Genomic DNA, 15,905 nt, shown 5'->3' on the forward strand with positions numbered 1-15,905 from the left:
TTACCTATAGAGTGCAAAAACACGCTTTATACTTTCTGAATACTTAGTGACAATGTCTGCAGTAGCGCAGTATCTACTCTACATTCACGGCAAGTGTCTTACTCCGTCTCTCGTCAAACATCATCTCAGACGAAGTGTGGCTTTCTTAGTTGGGGCCGATGCACGGAGTATAGGTAATAACATCTATTTTGCTCTCACTTGAATCAATTGATTCATTTAATGCCAAGAAAGGATTCAAAATTGATAACAAATGTTGATATGTTTATAAGTGACAGGTGCATTTAAAAGGCATAGATAGTGAAACAATAACCCAACTACATAGAGGCTGTTTAACAATACTGAGTACAATACAATTTTATCATCAAAACAATTAATTTTAATAGCCGGCAATATAGCGTGGCATATCGCAGAGAGTACTACCGTGTATACTCGACAAATTACTTTTGCTGTACGGGTTGGGCCGAAGATGGACAAGGAGGATGTCCAATCGGTAAGTAAATCTTTGCTACAGCTAATTTTGATAAACAGTTTATAAATAGATTAACAATAGATATTAAATAAATTTATAATGATTTGTTTACAATGCTTATACAGCCATATGTACAACAAACTGTGGTAGTGGAGGGGAATGCGTTTCTCCAGACGTTTGTTCTTGCTTCTCTGGATTTGAAGGATCACGCTGTAGTAGTAAGTTACTTTTAAAATATATGTTACTATTTACTAAAAAAAAAATACACATTACTATTTTGTTATTGTTTTCTTGAAACTTTGTAATTTCTGACTCCATAATTAATTAGTAGGCCCCAAAGCATATTAATACCGCACAGTAATGTTAGGACTATTGTTCACAATAATAACATATTACAGAGATTCGTACAGTAAAATCAAATAACGCTTTATATTGATTTCTAATTTTCTTGATTGAACTAATGTGTGAAGATAATACAATACACACAGCCCTAACAAAAGGTAGGCCTAAATTAAGTAGATTGAACCTCATTTTGCACCCCTTGTAAGTGGATTCCCATAACGGAAAAATTTCTAAAAACATCTCTTAAACTAATACGGCCAGTTTTATTTTGCAGTAAGCCTACATTATGATTTTATGTGTGTTAATTTACCTCCAGTAAGCGGTAAACAAGTGTTTAGTGTACGCTTGGGAGAAGTTTAAACTGTATTTCTTTATAATTACAGACATTAATGAATGTTTAGAAAACAATGGAGGGTGTCAGCAAAGTTGTATTGATACCCTAGGAAGCTTTTATTGTCAATGTTACACTGGCTACGTAGAGGCAAACAACGAATGCATAGGTAGCCTAACATATATATTCAAACTATAAGATAACATGTTCTTCTATGTTTCATCATTCTGACATAATTTGTTGGGTTCCCAAAAAAGAGAGGTTATTTTCCATGTTTTTTACAGTAAACTTTTAAACATAAGTTTCTAGCATACTATTCATTCATTTATAAACAACAAATGTATCAAGGAATTCATAATCAGGTAATAGAAAAACCTGTTTTAAATACAAAAAAAGTGTTAGTTTTGTGAAAAGAAATAAGATTGATATCCATTGCTTTGAATGAAGTAATTGTTGGAGAATAATTAACATAAGTTGGTAAGTTATTCCATATTTTAGTGCCATATTTTAACATCAGTTTCACTTGTCTGTATTAGCTACGTGCAATTTGCCATGTATTCACGGAGAGTGTACATCACCAGATTATTGTGATTGTGAAACTAATTATGTGGGGTCAACTTGTGACGATTGTAAGTATTTTTGCTGACTTTATGTTACACAAACAACCTTTGTGTTCTCTTCTTTATTGTATCAAACAAAAAACAATTTAATACAAAAGGTAGCCAAGATATAGCCGAAGCTAATCAAGCTTGGTACCTTTTATCGTAACTAACTTAAGCTACGAAATCAACAAATAAATAACAGAACTTAAAAGAAAATAAAAATTTGATAACGTCAAAAACAAAACAAAAAATGTTGAATAATAAATAAATAACATAACATAAAGTGCTGTATGTACTATACTGTTCAATAGATAATATCTGATGAATTAACAATATATAAAAACATTGTAAATTATAGATTATTCTTTTATATACTTAGATAAAAGTAATTCTTTAAGTTGTTTAGAGAAAGCAAATCTAGATGTAATTGTTCGTAATTCTAAAGGTAAATCATTCCAAATAACAGCACCAGAAAAAGAAATTCTAAATCGTCCACAATTAATACGACAAGGGGGAATGGCTAAATTAAAATAATGATTAATTCTTGTATTATATGCATGATCAGTAGTTTCAAAATAATCAGATAAACTATGAGGTAATCTATTATTAAATAGATCAGAAACAAATTTAGAAACACATAAGGTATATAGTTTATTTATATCTAATATTTTAAGTAAATGAAATAAAGGCAATGAATGTGTTCCAAACTTAGAAAAAGTCATACACCTGACACACATTTTTTGTGTAACTAAAAGGGGTTTTAAATACGAATCATATGTGCTACCCCATATCTCAATACCATACATTAGATGTGGCTGAATAAAAGCATTATAAAGCAAGATTAAAGTGTTCCGAGGGATATAGTGCCGTAATTTAAATAAAATACCAACCCGCTTCCTTAATTTATTGTTCAAATCAACAATGTGGTCTTTGAATGAAAGAAATTTATCCAAAATAATACCAACAAAAGAAATCGTATCCGTTTCAGAAATCTTATTATTATTTATCTTGATAGAGCCATTGATACTAATATTTTTATTTCTTGAACGAAAAACAATAAACTTTGTTTTGTCAGTATTAATTGTTAATTTATTGGCATTACACCAATTAATTACTTTTTGAAATTGTATGTTAATTTCGTCAAGATTTAACATATTTCCAGATAAAGGTTTAAATAGGTTGGAATCATCAGCAAAAAGTCTAAAATCAAAAAAATCAGTAGAATTTGGCAAATCATTAATATAAATTAAAAACAAAATGACACCGAGCACCGATCCCTGGGGAACACCACAATTGATGGGCAATCTATCTGATATAAAGTTTCCTGAAGACACAAACTGAAATCTGTTACTAAGATAATTAGAAATCCACTGTAGAGGATTACCTCTTACTCCGTAGTAATTTAGTTTAGAAATTCCGCTCATGTGTAAAAATACATTTATTTGTTACACTATTGCAATATCGAAATTGTATTTAGTTGATGAATGTACAGCAACAGTGAATGGTGGATGTGCCCAGATATGCAATAACCTCTTCGGCGGATATCAGTGCGAATGCTTACCGGGACATGTCCTTTCAAATCTAACAGAATGTATAGGTAAGTAGATTTTTATGAAGTATTGTGGAAGGAAAAGTCTTTTATATTTAAATTCTGTATTGCCTAAAAAATTTCAGTTAAGTATTCTTTTTGTAAATCTTTGTTTTGGCCTTTTTTTCTGGTCTCAAACTTGATAGATAGGCTTAAAGATGATAAATAGTTTTGCTCGCAGTTTGTAAATTTGTAATTGTATATTCTTTATTTTTTTTAATGCATTTATGTATATATATATATATATATATTTTTATATTTTCTTTATAGCGTTGTGCGAACCTACGTGTGAGAACGGCGGACAATGTGTAGGAGTTAACGACTGTGATTGTCTCAATACCTACACAGGTGACAGATGCCAATATGGTTAGTGTAGCCTTAGTTAAAGTAAAAAATAAACCAAACTATACAAATACACCTGCTATGCGCTCTTTCTAAAACTTTGCAGGAGAGATTTGTAAAGGAAAATAATTTTACCTAAATAAGAATCTTTCTGGAATAATAATTATTACACTCAACGCTTTCTTAATTTTTAATTAAATAAAAAGTACATAAACATAAGTTAAGAAATATACCTTTTCTTACGTGTTTGAAATGTCTATTAGCAAAATAGATTGATGATACAACCAGTGTTGCAATGCAATACAAAAATAATTATAATTGAATATAAAACAAGCATAACTCACAATTCTTTTTGACAGACGTCAATGAATGTGAAGTGAATAATGGCGGATGTGACCATTCTTGTGAGAACTTACCTGGATCATTTAGATGCCACTGTTTAGATGGATTCTCCGGAACTAGTACTTGTACAGGTGAAAATATATTAAATCCTAACTAAGTTATTGACATAATCATAGTGTGTTTTTCATTCAGCCTCTTTAAATGATCACCTTCCTTCATGTTATCTTCTGATGTAGCCTACGAAAGAAAAAAAAACCAACATTAGCTTACATATCATTATCATATCATTGTCATTGTCATTTATTTCGCCTGAAAAAAAAACCAAAATGTAAAATAATGAGGCAGGATTACGAAAATGTTTACAAGAAAAAAAAGAAATTAATAATAACAGTCTCCACATTGCGATACACGTAGAAATATTAAATTTATATAAATATAGGCCTACATATTATGCAGTCAACAGGTTGATGCAAGCGTTTCATCGGCAATTTCCAATCAGTTTTGCGATTCATCATCATTCAGAATTCAATGAATTATAAAATATTATTTTTTTTAAAAAATAGATATTGATGAATGTACCTTTGCAAATTGTCACAATTGTACCAATTACCAGGGAAGTTTCGAGTGTCTATGCAAAATTGGATATGAAGCCTACGATTTATACAACTGTGAAGGTAAATTAAACAATATAAAAGTGTATTAACTACAGACAGTAGCCTAATATTTTTTAGAAATAACATTAACTTAACTTAAATGTAATCACAACATTAAATCGAATACAGAATTACTTTAAAAAAAAAAAAAAAGAAAATACCAGATCCTATCTTCATTGACAAAAAAAAAACCGAATTTGATAGTAATTGATCTTAACAATCTACCACGCAAATAATAAAATAACACCTGGTTTTCTCTGAACGAATATACTCGCACAGATAGAAAGCGTTGGTTTCTGCGCATGCGTATTCAGTTTACATACTATTTGTGATGAAAAGAAAAAACACAGACATGTTTGATTCACTTAGTACTGAAAAAAAGGTCTTAATATCTGAAAAAATGTAATGTTTTTTAAGATGTTAATGAGTGTGAAGGTGGCGTCGATGGATGTGGCCAACTGTGTTTAAACTCAATCGGTAGCTTCAGATGTGATTGCAATGACGGATGGACACTTCAACCTGATGGAAAAGGATGTACAGGTGTGTTTTGATTTCGTTCATCATATTACGATTATGATTTAAATAATAATTTAATAATAATTTTTGTTCAACTAATTATTTCATATAAAATCACATTGTTATATAAAAAAAATCGTTATCGTTTAAAGCCAATCCATGTGTTGAAATCGGTGTACCGTTCATGGGGAATCGAAGCTGTACTGGATTTACAACAGGGGAATTGTGTACATTCGAATGTGAAACGAGTCATCGTCTGGAAGGTACTCAAGTCAGACACTGTCTATCAAACGGTGTTTGGAGTGGTCAAACTACTAAATGTGAAGGTTTGTTTTCTACATTTTATGTAATATAAATTATTTGTCTTGGTGCCACAGTGCAAAATTATGGCAATCGGAACTTGGCCGCTAACGTTTCACGAGTCCCCATGTATTCCAAATATAGCTCTGTCCAAAAACGTATCCTATATTAAACGGATGTTCACTAACCCCACACCAACTGTAAGGAGAGATCCAACTAATGCACGGCAAGTGATACGTACTAAACCCATAAAATTGAATAATAAATAATAATGTAATATAATAGGTCAGTATGTAATATGTATTATAGAGATTATATGTCCTGAAGTGCCATCGCCGGTTAATGGATACATTCATTTTCCATGTGAAAATAAAATTGGGGATCGCTGTAGATTTGGGTGTGATTTAGGATTCTACTTAGAAGGTGATACTGTAACACAGTGTTTATTCGCTGGAGTTTGGAACATCACATTTCCAGTATGTAAAGGTGAGCAATTATCTACTGTACTTTAAATAATTATATTATTTTGTAAGCATATACTTTGTCACGTCCTAAAATTCAGCCGGCCCTAAAAAAGCAGTTTGTGGCTATATCACGGCTGGTGATATCAAATAAAAAGTTGAATTAAAAGTTTTTGTATAATGCATTTTTTAAATAGAAATACAAGCATGTACGCCTTCCCCATGTTTAAATAATGGTGTTTGCCAAGTATCACATCATGATATCAGGAGTTATACATGCGACTGCTCTAAAAGTGGCTATGTAAGAAACAACTGTGAGAAAAGATTTGTAACAACACCTGATTGGCCTGAGATTTGGGTAGGAGAAATTTATAATTTAACATTTTTTGCGAAGACGGAGAAAACCCTTCTATTATCAATTGAACTGGATTCCAAAAACGTGCAAATTGAACCATCGAACCTTCTCTTTACTGAGAAAATAAACAAACATTATGTTTCTATTAGAGGAATTGGTCAAGGATTCACAAGGATATCATACATTCTGAGACATGATGAATCACATAGTTTTACTACACCAGATGACGACGAAATATTTGTGTTTCAGAACCATTCTCAGATAAATTCAGAAATATTTACACCGGGGTACCAACTACCTTCGGGTTGTTTTCTACTATTAGATCAGTCTGTATGTACACATTTTATTTCTACCGAGGAGTGGAAGACAGTTACTGGTAAAAGTAATGGAATTACGTCTTTGGCAACAGAAACATTTGAGCTTCCCCTAAATCTCATTGGACACGCAATCGGAAGAAGCAGCAAGACCACAACAAAATTACTCAGCAATTGTCACAGTGAAGAAATAACACTAGATGATATCCAGGCCTTTGTTCATTTTAACTCATTGTATCGCAATTACACACGTCAACTAGAACACGTTTTGCCGGAATGGATGACGTTTATATCTCTTAACATTGATCCTCGTAATGCTGATACATCATTTTCTACGTTGAGTCTGAGTGGCTCTGATGTACAATCAATCGGCTGGTGTTCCAATGCACCCGTTACAAAAGATGGCATGTACTCTGTTTATTTACTCTACAAAACACAACTTACATTAGGAGGCAGACGTGTTTCTTTGCCAAAACCACCTTTTAAACGAAAGTATTGCTTTATAGTGGGCATATGTGAAATAACTTCTGGAACAGTGGTATTAGTTTTTCCTGAAGGTTCAAGAGATATTTTAAGTCACATTGACGGTCTGGATCACAAACGTTCACTTGAGGTGAATGTCAATTATCTTGCGTTTTCTAAAACTAATATGCTTAATTCAAATATCAATGACAAGAGCAACATTAGCATTTTGGCCAATCTTCAATATTCTTACTATATCAACAACACAGTTTCTGCAAAGATCGAAGGTAGCGGCGATCTTCAAGTTTCTCTCGAAAATGTAAATCAGGTGAGCATATTGTGTTCATTTAAAAGATGTATATTGTAATATTTAAAATATTTCTATTTCAGAAATAACCAAGCAAGTATACCGGTATGTTGTATTATTTTTTCTTATAGTTATTCAGTCATCTGTTTATACAACGTTGGGTTTTCAAACAATTTGGAAATTCCAAAATAAGCCTCTTCTGGAAAATGTTAGGAGAAAACATTGAGTTGCCTTTCATTTCCAAACAACAAGACCTGCTACCAACTTTGAATGCTACCGTAGGTGGTAAGTATTTGTTCGGTATGAGATAAATCATAACCACTAAAGTGCATTAAGGTCATAAAAATAGATATAAACTTCAAGCAACCAATAGCGTCTTACAAATAAGATCACAACATTGATGCTGTATGTTCCTGAGTTCTAGGCTAAATAGCATTTTTAAATGTATAATAACAACTAGATGGTGCGCTCGCTTACCTTTTTAGTAAGTATAAACCGCCGTAAAGTCCGAAAGTAACCTCGGCAAATCGAATTCGGAAGCAAGTGAGCGAGTTTTAAGCGTGTCGTAGATACGAAATGGAAAGGTTTCGATTGAAACATTTAGTCGTTCTGCATTGTGTTCGCATATCTTATTATTAAGCATGATTGTTTGCCATATACGATAATGTGGTCACTGTTTAAAACTAATAAAATTGTGAATAAAGAAATATAATTATGTTTTATTCATTTATATTATTATATTTGTAGAAATAATACGTGATTTAATATTTTAAATTAGAAAATTAAATGTATGATATATTTTTTAATTCATAAAACCTAACTAGAAAATTGTTCTAAAGATGCATTGGTTTACTCCTTATATTAGGTTATCCTGTTGGTGAACATTCGTTGGATCGAGGCATATTAATGGAATCGACAACGTCATTGGGTGTTTTCGACAACACACCATTTTCCTGGTTGCTTAAGACGAGCAACAGTTCAGTAAATGTCTTTCTAGATTATGACTTGACACCAATTCTATACACTCAATCTGATCTTAATACCTTAACAGACATTATACAAGCTCTTGAAAACAAACGAAGTGACCTAGATGATTTAGTTGAACAGCTCAATGTGATTAAATATAGAAATCTGTACTCAAATACAAAATCTGCTCTCAATTTATTACAAAAAAGCCTGAAAAAATACCATGCAGCAAAATTTCAAGAAGTGAGAACAATTAGCGACTCTTTACATGATTTACGTATACAGAATAAACTGGCATTGAACAGCCTTTGGTCGGTTATTGACACGCTCTCCGGTGATGCTAGTTTACAAATAGAGTTTCAGAGTGTCACAACTCGCTTTGAGAAGCTCAGCAATCAGGTTCTTTTTGAAGTGCAAGATATTTTTGCTCACGAAAGTACATCAGAGTCAGGATTTTACATGAATTCCGAGGTCTGTTTATCACCACACCTTTGTTTTCCGTCATTGGAAGTCAAAATCTTAAACTCATATAAGAATTGTCCAGGCCAAATTGAATCAATTTATTTAAATACGTCAAACGTCTGCTTGACAGGTGAATACAATTCAAACAAAAAGCTCAATAGATTTATTAGTATTCCTGCAGAATCAACGTTTAGCTTAGTATTAGAATCATTTAACAACCACTGGCAAGGTAATACCCCAGTGCTTATAAATATTCTTGGTATAGAACAAGTAACGACTATGCGATTAGAAATGACGAAAATGTACTTCAGTTTTTCTGGAAAACTTTGGGATTTATTCGATATGCAAGCAAACGCCAGTTCTGACCTGAGGTCGTTGGAATCGATGGTACTAAATGTAAATGGAGAAATTTCAGTTGAAGGTTCATTGACATTAGGAAGGATCCTCAAGGACAAAATTATTTTTCTATCACAGAAATCAGTTGATGACAGTGAACGAAGAATTAGTCAAGCTGTTAAATCTGTTGAAAAAGCCGCATTAAACTTCCGTGATGTTTCAGAAGAAGCAGCTCTAAAAGATGAACATGTTGCTGAGGCTAAAACTAAATATGTGTCTGCTGAGAACGAATTTCTAGCAGCAAAAACTGCGGTTGAGATAGTGCGTCAGTCTCTGGAAAATGCCCACTACGAAACGAAAGAGATTGAGAAATACTTGAATAATGTATGTGAAGTTTATGAGTGCAATGGTGTTTGTCTACCAGGAAGTAAAATTGTTACTATCAAAGAAGATGTTTTTGGACTTGTATCATACAAATGCTGTGCTGGTAAAACTGAAACAACAGTCATTAATGAGACAACCAGCTGTTGTTGGACTTGCTATGTACCAACCCCAGTTAATTCCTTCGGGTTTAACCCATTTAAGCTAATTATTGGAGTTTACAAAGTTGCCACTGGTAGCTGGCTTAATGGTGTAACAGAGATTATCGAATCTATAGGAAATAACAAACGACTGTCCTATTCAGAAGGTGTGTGCTGCAAAGAGTGTAAAAGGCCAGTTGAAATAACAGTTATGTTTGACTCGTGTAGTACATGTGTCAGAAATGAGGTCATAGGTCAAATTGAGAAACTTCAAATAGAAGAAGTTCCTTGCAGTGTACAGATACCTGACGCCAATTGTGTAAAGAATAACGAAGAATGTCGAAAGTTGCGAAGTTAGTTATTTGATCAGTTTAGAAAAACAACATTTGACTTAGCTGCTCCAATTAAAGAGTTTGATAATGCTGTTGTACGTGCATCAGTTGCAGAAGCAGCATTCAACAAAGCACTTATCGAACTAGACGATGCAATGAACCAAGAAAAAGAGGTATTAGAAAGAGTTGTGATAACACAGAACCATCTCAACAATACTCAGGATGCATTGGATAAACTTTCTACAGATTTCGGAGCAGCGTTGGCTATAAGAGAACACCAAATCAATGGATCACTAGAAGAAAGTTTACAGTTAAACGGACTAACTTTTAACATTGATCTTGTCGGAAAAGATACTTCTGTGATTCCAATAGTCTGTGACATGACATTGTCGTCTTTTCCTGTACTGATTCAAATATTCATTGATTTCAACAATTTAAATTATACAGTTGACAATGCAGCGCTTTTTATAACAGAAGAACTGTTCGGCGATACAACCAGATTGATTAGACGAAATGAGATACCCCGTAAAAAACTGGATATAATAAATGGAATAATTACACAACCACCCTTTGAAACTGTCGTTTATAATATAATCAACAACACCAATCTGAATATAACCAGAAACCTGTTACGAGATCAAAATATTGTTCAGAATGATGAGAGATGTCAAGAATTTGATGATATACTAGGTTTTGTCGAATTTTCATTTCAAACACTACTCGAAATTGTAAATATCAGTAAAATTGGTTCTATAAAAGCAATACAAAAAGAAGAAAAGTTTCAAAATCAATACTTGTACAATTTATCTCTATTTATTTCACCAGCTGTTACAAATTACAGTTCAACATTACTCTATTTCAACTTAACTATGGATGACTTGAACAAATCTAATGCTGGTGATGGAGTTGAGGAAAATGCGTTAACGAAAGTTATTGATTCTGCAAAGATGAAAACAAACAACACACAATCATTACTTGATGTTGATGTTCTTAGCAAATGGAAAATTGCAATGGACATCTATATCCATAATTCCAATGGTTTATCTGACTGTGAAGGGTTCTATGATTGCTTAACAACAGCGTTGATTGCTTTGAGATATATGTCAGAAGGTCGACAGAGTTTTGAGAATGCTGTGGCACTTGATGAGTATGTTTCACATTTTATATACAGCAACATGTTTACTTCAGATGTCAGTGAGGCTGAAGCAAGTAGTTTGATTGCACTGGGTCTTATACTTGTTCTTAAAGAGAATAACGATGTTTATATGAAAGAGCCTAACATTATAGAGCATCCTGAACCAAGCATTGTAGCAGTTGAAGGGGAAGATATTACACTGTCGTGCGCAGCTACTGGTAACCCTTTACCAACATTTACATGGATATTTAATGGTCAAACATTGATTGGTAGGAATTCAAACACACTGATTCTGAATCAAATAAATCCATCCGATTCTGGTAGCTACAATTGTCATGCAAGTAATTTAGTGACTTCAGTTTCGTCTTTAAATTGTGAAGTGACCGTTGAATTCGCACCATACATTCTCAAACACCCACAGGACATTGCCCTTGAACATGGCAATCTCGATGGTGTGTATTTTACATGCGAAGCTAAAGCAGTTCCATTAGCACACTATCGATGGTACTTCCAGTCTAATACTTCATTCGATATGGAACCCATCTTCGGCCAGAATAGCTCAAGTATTGAGATAATAAGTCCGAGGTTCAGTAACGATGGGTGGTATGTGTGTGAAGCTTGGAACAAACATGGACATCGGTTTTCGAAACCCGCTAGACTTAACATCCTTGGAATCTCGATGCCAGAGTTCTCAAGCGATATCACCATAATGCTTTACCGAGTAGAATATTTAAGTTCGAAACATACAAATAACAAATCACTAGGAGATGTCATCAGTAGCTATGATGACGACCTAGAATTGGAGCTTCTCCATTACCAAGAGGCAAGTCCAATTGGCAAGCCATTTCTTACACAGATCATATTTGACATCAAAAGTACCAATGCAACATCACTTGACATTGTAATTGCTAGTCGAGAAAAATCAGTTTACCAGGTAAAAGACAAGGTTGAAAGTATTCGTAAAAATGTTGTTCAACTTCAACGTTTAATGATACCTGGTGAGCTATTTGAACATCGAGGTGAAATATATGAGGTGATACAGTTCAACTCTGGTATAAATGGACCAATATGTACCAACACTCAATATGCTCACAAAGATGGATATGTTTGTGGTGAGTTCACATTCCTACATTAAAACTATATTAAAATAAAGTATTTTAAAGTAGTAGTAGTAGTAGTAGTATTGCAAAACAAGGCCATATACATGGCTGCAGTTGCGTGCTCAAGTTAGTGTTTACCGACCAACTGACAGACCGACCGACCGACTAACCGACCGACATAGTGAGCTGTAGAGTCGCGTTGCACGCGACTAATAAGGCTTTAGGATAGTGCTATTTTTTATCTATACAAAATCTGGTGATTTGAAACATTTTGTAATTCATCTAGCTGCTTTCTACTTTACCCGGTATTTGGTAATATTAGCTTTCCACTTAATTACATGGTAATATTTAAACATAACGTAAACCATTATTTAATTTCAGTGAACTGTCGTCCAGGTTCATACCGAGGAAACGACAAGCTACCTGCAGTGTGTGAGCAGTGTCCAGAAGGATTTTACCAGCCCAAAGAAGGACAAACAGAATGCCTGAAATGTGATGGATATGTTGAGGTTGGATCAAGAGTTTGCATCCCTAACTATAGTAAGTTATTTCAGGACTTGTGTAACTACTTGTACTCGTCTCCTAGGTTATCTACACAGAGGCATACGTTACTGACTCAATGCTGAATGTCCTGTTCTAAATCATTTGTCGATTTATGAAAATATAGTATGTATAGGATATCTTTATACACGATGGAAGTAGAGTTAAAAACATCATAAGCAAAATGGCAGTGTTATATAACGTACGTGATACGCTTCTTAATCTCAGCAGAACTTACAAATATATTTAGAATTTGATTTAGAAAAAACATTGACAAAAATTATCGTTCAATAACATTTTAAAAAGAATGAAATAAGTTAACGTTGAATGAAATGGTCCTACTCCGGAAGAATTTGCATGAACGTTGAAAACGCTCACACTAAAATCAAGAAAAACTACAAACTAAAAACCAAATACTTTGCGTACCTGACTGATAGGGGCGGAGGGAGGGGGGGAACCTAGTTAAATTATATTACTGACTGAAAACATAACAAAATAAGAATAATTCTTTAGCTACAGAGTATTTGTAACACTTTGTCAATGTTTTTTATTTATAAGGTATGACGAATATTCCTACGACCGATGACAATGAGGTAATTTAATGTTTTAACTTGATTTTTATTTTTGTTTTATAAGAAAACATTATACAGCCTAAACATTTGTTTGCGAAATGTTTGTTAAGAGTAGAGGTGAAGGATATCCTGGAATCTCTTTTCTTCTGTATTGACGTGACCAAGTCTGCGGTGAACAACTTAAACATTAAATTACGTACTGACATCTTTATATTTAAATTTTGGAATAGGACAAGTATATGTTGATCTTCGCACTTACAGGCGGAGGATGCGCTGTGTTGATGTTAATTGTGCTTTTAATCGGTTTGTATATTTTTACAGTAATTACATACAAAAATAAATAAAGAGGTACTACATTTCGAAATTGAAATATCGGGAAATTCTATGAAAGCATTTCCAAACAAGAGAGGGCGCTATAAAACATAGTATTTCATTATTATAGAGGGCACTTTTACAACAAAATATTAGGTATTTGCTTAATAGTAAACAATGGGTATATGCCAGGCACTTCCAGCTGTTACATTGTGGCAATGCATTTTAGAGTAAACACACTAAGGCAGTGCAGTAGAGCCTGGGTTAAGTTATACATTGTTGGGTTGTTTTTTTGTTGTTGATATAAGTTTAATCATGTGCAACTTTTTCGTTTCAGTTTACTTGAAGAAAGAAAACTGCAAGGAAGAAGATGCTAAAAGCATTAGTAAAAATGTAGAAAACAATGACGTATATTTAAATCCAGACATTGAAATACGAGAAATTGACAATGATGAAATGCATGAAAATGGAGTATATGCAGAACCAGACGTGATGAATACCCATGACAAGGATAAACCAACAAATGATGAAAATGTGTATTCAGAAATTTAAGAACCCTAAATAATGACTTTATATTTGTAGTATCTTTTCCACGTCAGATGTCTTTTTAAGTTTGTATATAATTTTATGGATACAGATAAATAGGAGGAATTAAGTACATAATGATGTCGACAAAGCTTTTGACGATGATCAAACTAAAGTACTATGATCATCTTGTTCTTCGGATCCATGGTTTTCCCGTGTCAAAGAAAGCAATGAATTAAAACTGGTAACGTGGTTCTTGGATGAAGCCAAAAATACTCTTTAGATTTTTCGTGTGTCAAATACATGTAAATTACCACTGCATCCTTTTGGGAGAATTGGCAAGGGTATGTATAGTTACTTTAGAACGCCCTCAATAAAAGTTTCAGATAAATTAATGATGTCATTTTGTAGGATCCAACTACAGTTGTAACGCAGACGCCGTGGTGATTACATTTTAGTTGTTCACATCTTTACCATATCATTGTTTATTAAGGGGTTTTAAAGAGAATCTGTAGATCTTATGGCTTATTAATTAACAATAATAATTTAAGTCTAAATTGCATATATTTATAGGGCTTAATATTTTTTTATATTTTTGTCTTATTTAAGAGTTTTTAACAGTACACAGAATATTGGATATTGGTATAATTATGACAATTTGTAATAAATGCATACTATACGGTTGGTCACCATAAATGTTTCATTTACTACGAAAGTATGAATTTACTCCATTTTTGCTGTTATTTACCACCATTTTCATCACAACGATAACATACAGAAATAATCATCGGTTGTGGATATTAAAATTGGACAGTTTAAAAATCTGTTTGAGGAATTGTTTCCCTCGTTTTACAGCTTTGACTAGCACGAATCGAAAGCCTCAGCGTTTATGCGTGTGTATTTGCATGTTCTTCTTCGAAATACATTTCTGCGACGAATCACACTTCCAATTCAATTTTTAGCCGCGTGCGTGCAACGCGACTCTACAGCTCACTATGTCAGTCGGTTGGTCGGTCGGTAAACACTAACTTGAGCACGCGACTGCATCCATGTATATGGCCTTGTTTTTTGTACTTTCGAATTTCTAATGTTTGTCAAAAATAGCACAACCAATCAGAGCTCAGTAAATGAGCTATGACGCGTTTATGCTAATCAAAAAGCTCAGCAGACACGCAGTGGAAATGTAAATCGCAGCGATTAGCGCGATTGTTTTTCTCAACGAAAACATTGGATTCACGCGCTAACAAAAATTAATCATCTAGTTGTAAAAACAGGTTTTACGGATAACAATGAAAAGATCTACATTATGATACAAAATTGGCCACAGGTTGACACCGTTATTTTAACATTTAAAAAAAATCTTTATTTATCTATATTTTTCAAATAAAATGCAATTAATGTAGTTTTCAACTTTTTCTATCGTACATTATTACAATATTAATCCGTCGTGCACACAGCTTCCTTTTTTGTTTTGAATAAAGTGTTTCACGTTTAACCGAGAGGTACCTTCTTTTAATTTATTGCTTAATTGTTATTATGGTAAATATCAAATCTGAATATTTATTTAAAAAAAAATCACGTTGTAAATTAAACAACATATGACTATCTAATTTTATTGATGTTAGTTTCCCATTTTAAGTGAATTTACTACTCTAGATTTCGCCTTGTCATTCGTGGTGTATATTTACTATTTAATAAAATCTTATAATACCAGCATCTT

This window comes from Antedon mediterranea, chromosome 10 (assembly GCF_964355755.1).
Source record: "Antedon mediterranea chromosome 10, ecAntMedi1.1, whole genome shotgun sequence".
In the NCBI taxonomy this organism is placed as follows: domain Eukaryota; kingdom Metazoa; phylum Echinodermata; class Crinoidea; order Comatulida; family Antedonidae; genus Antedon; species Antedon mediterranea.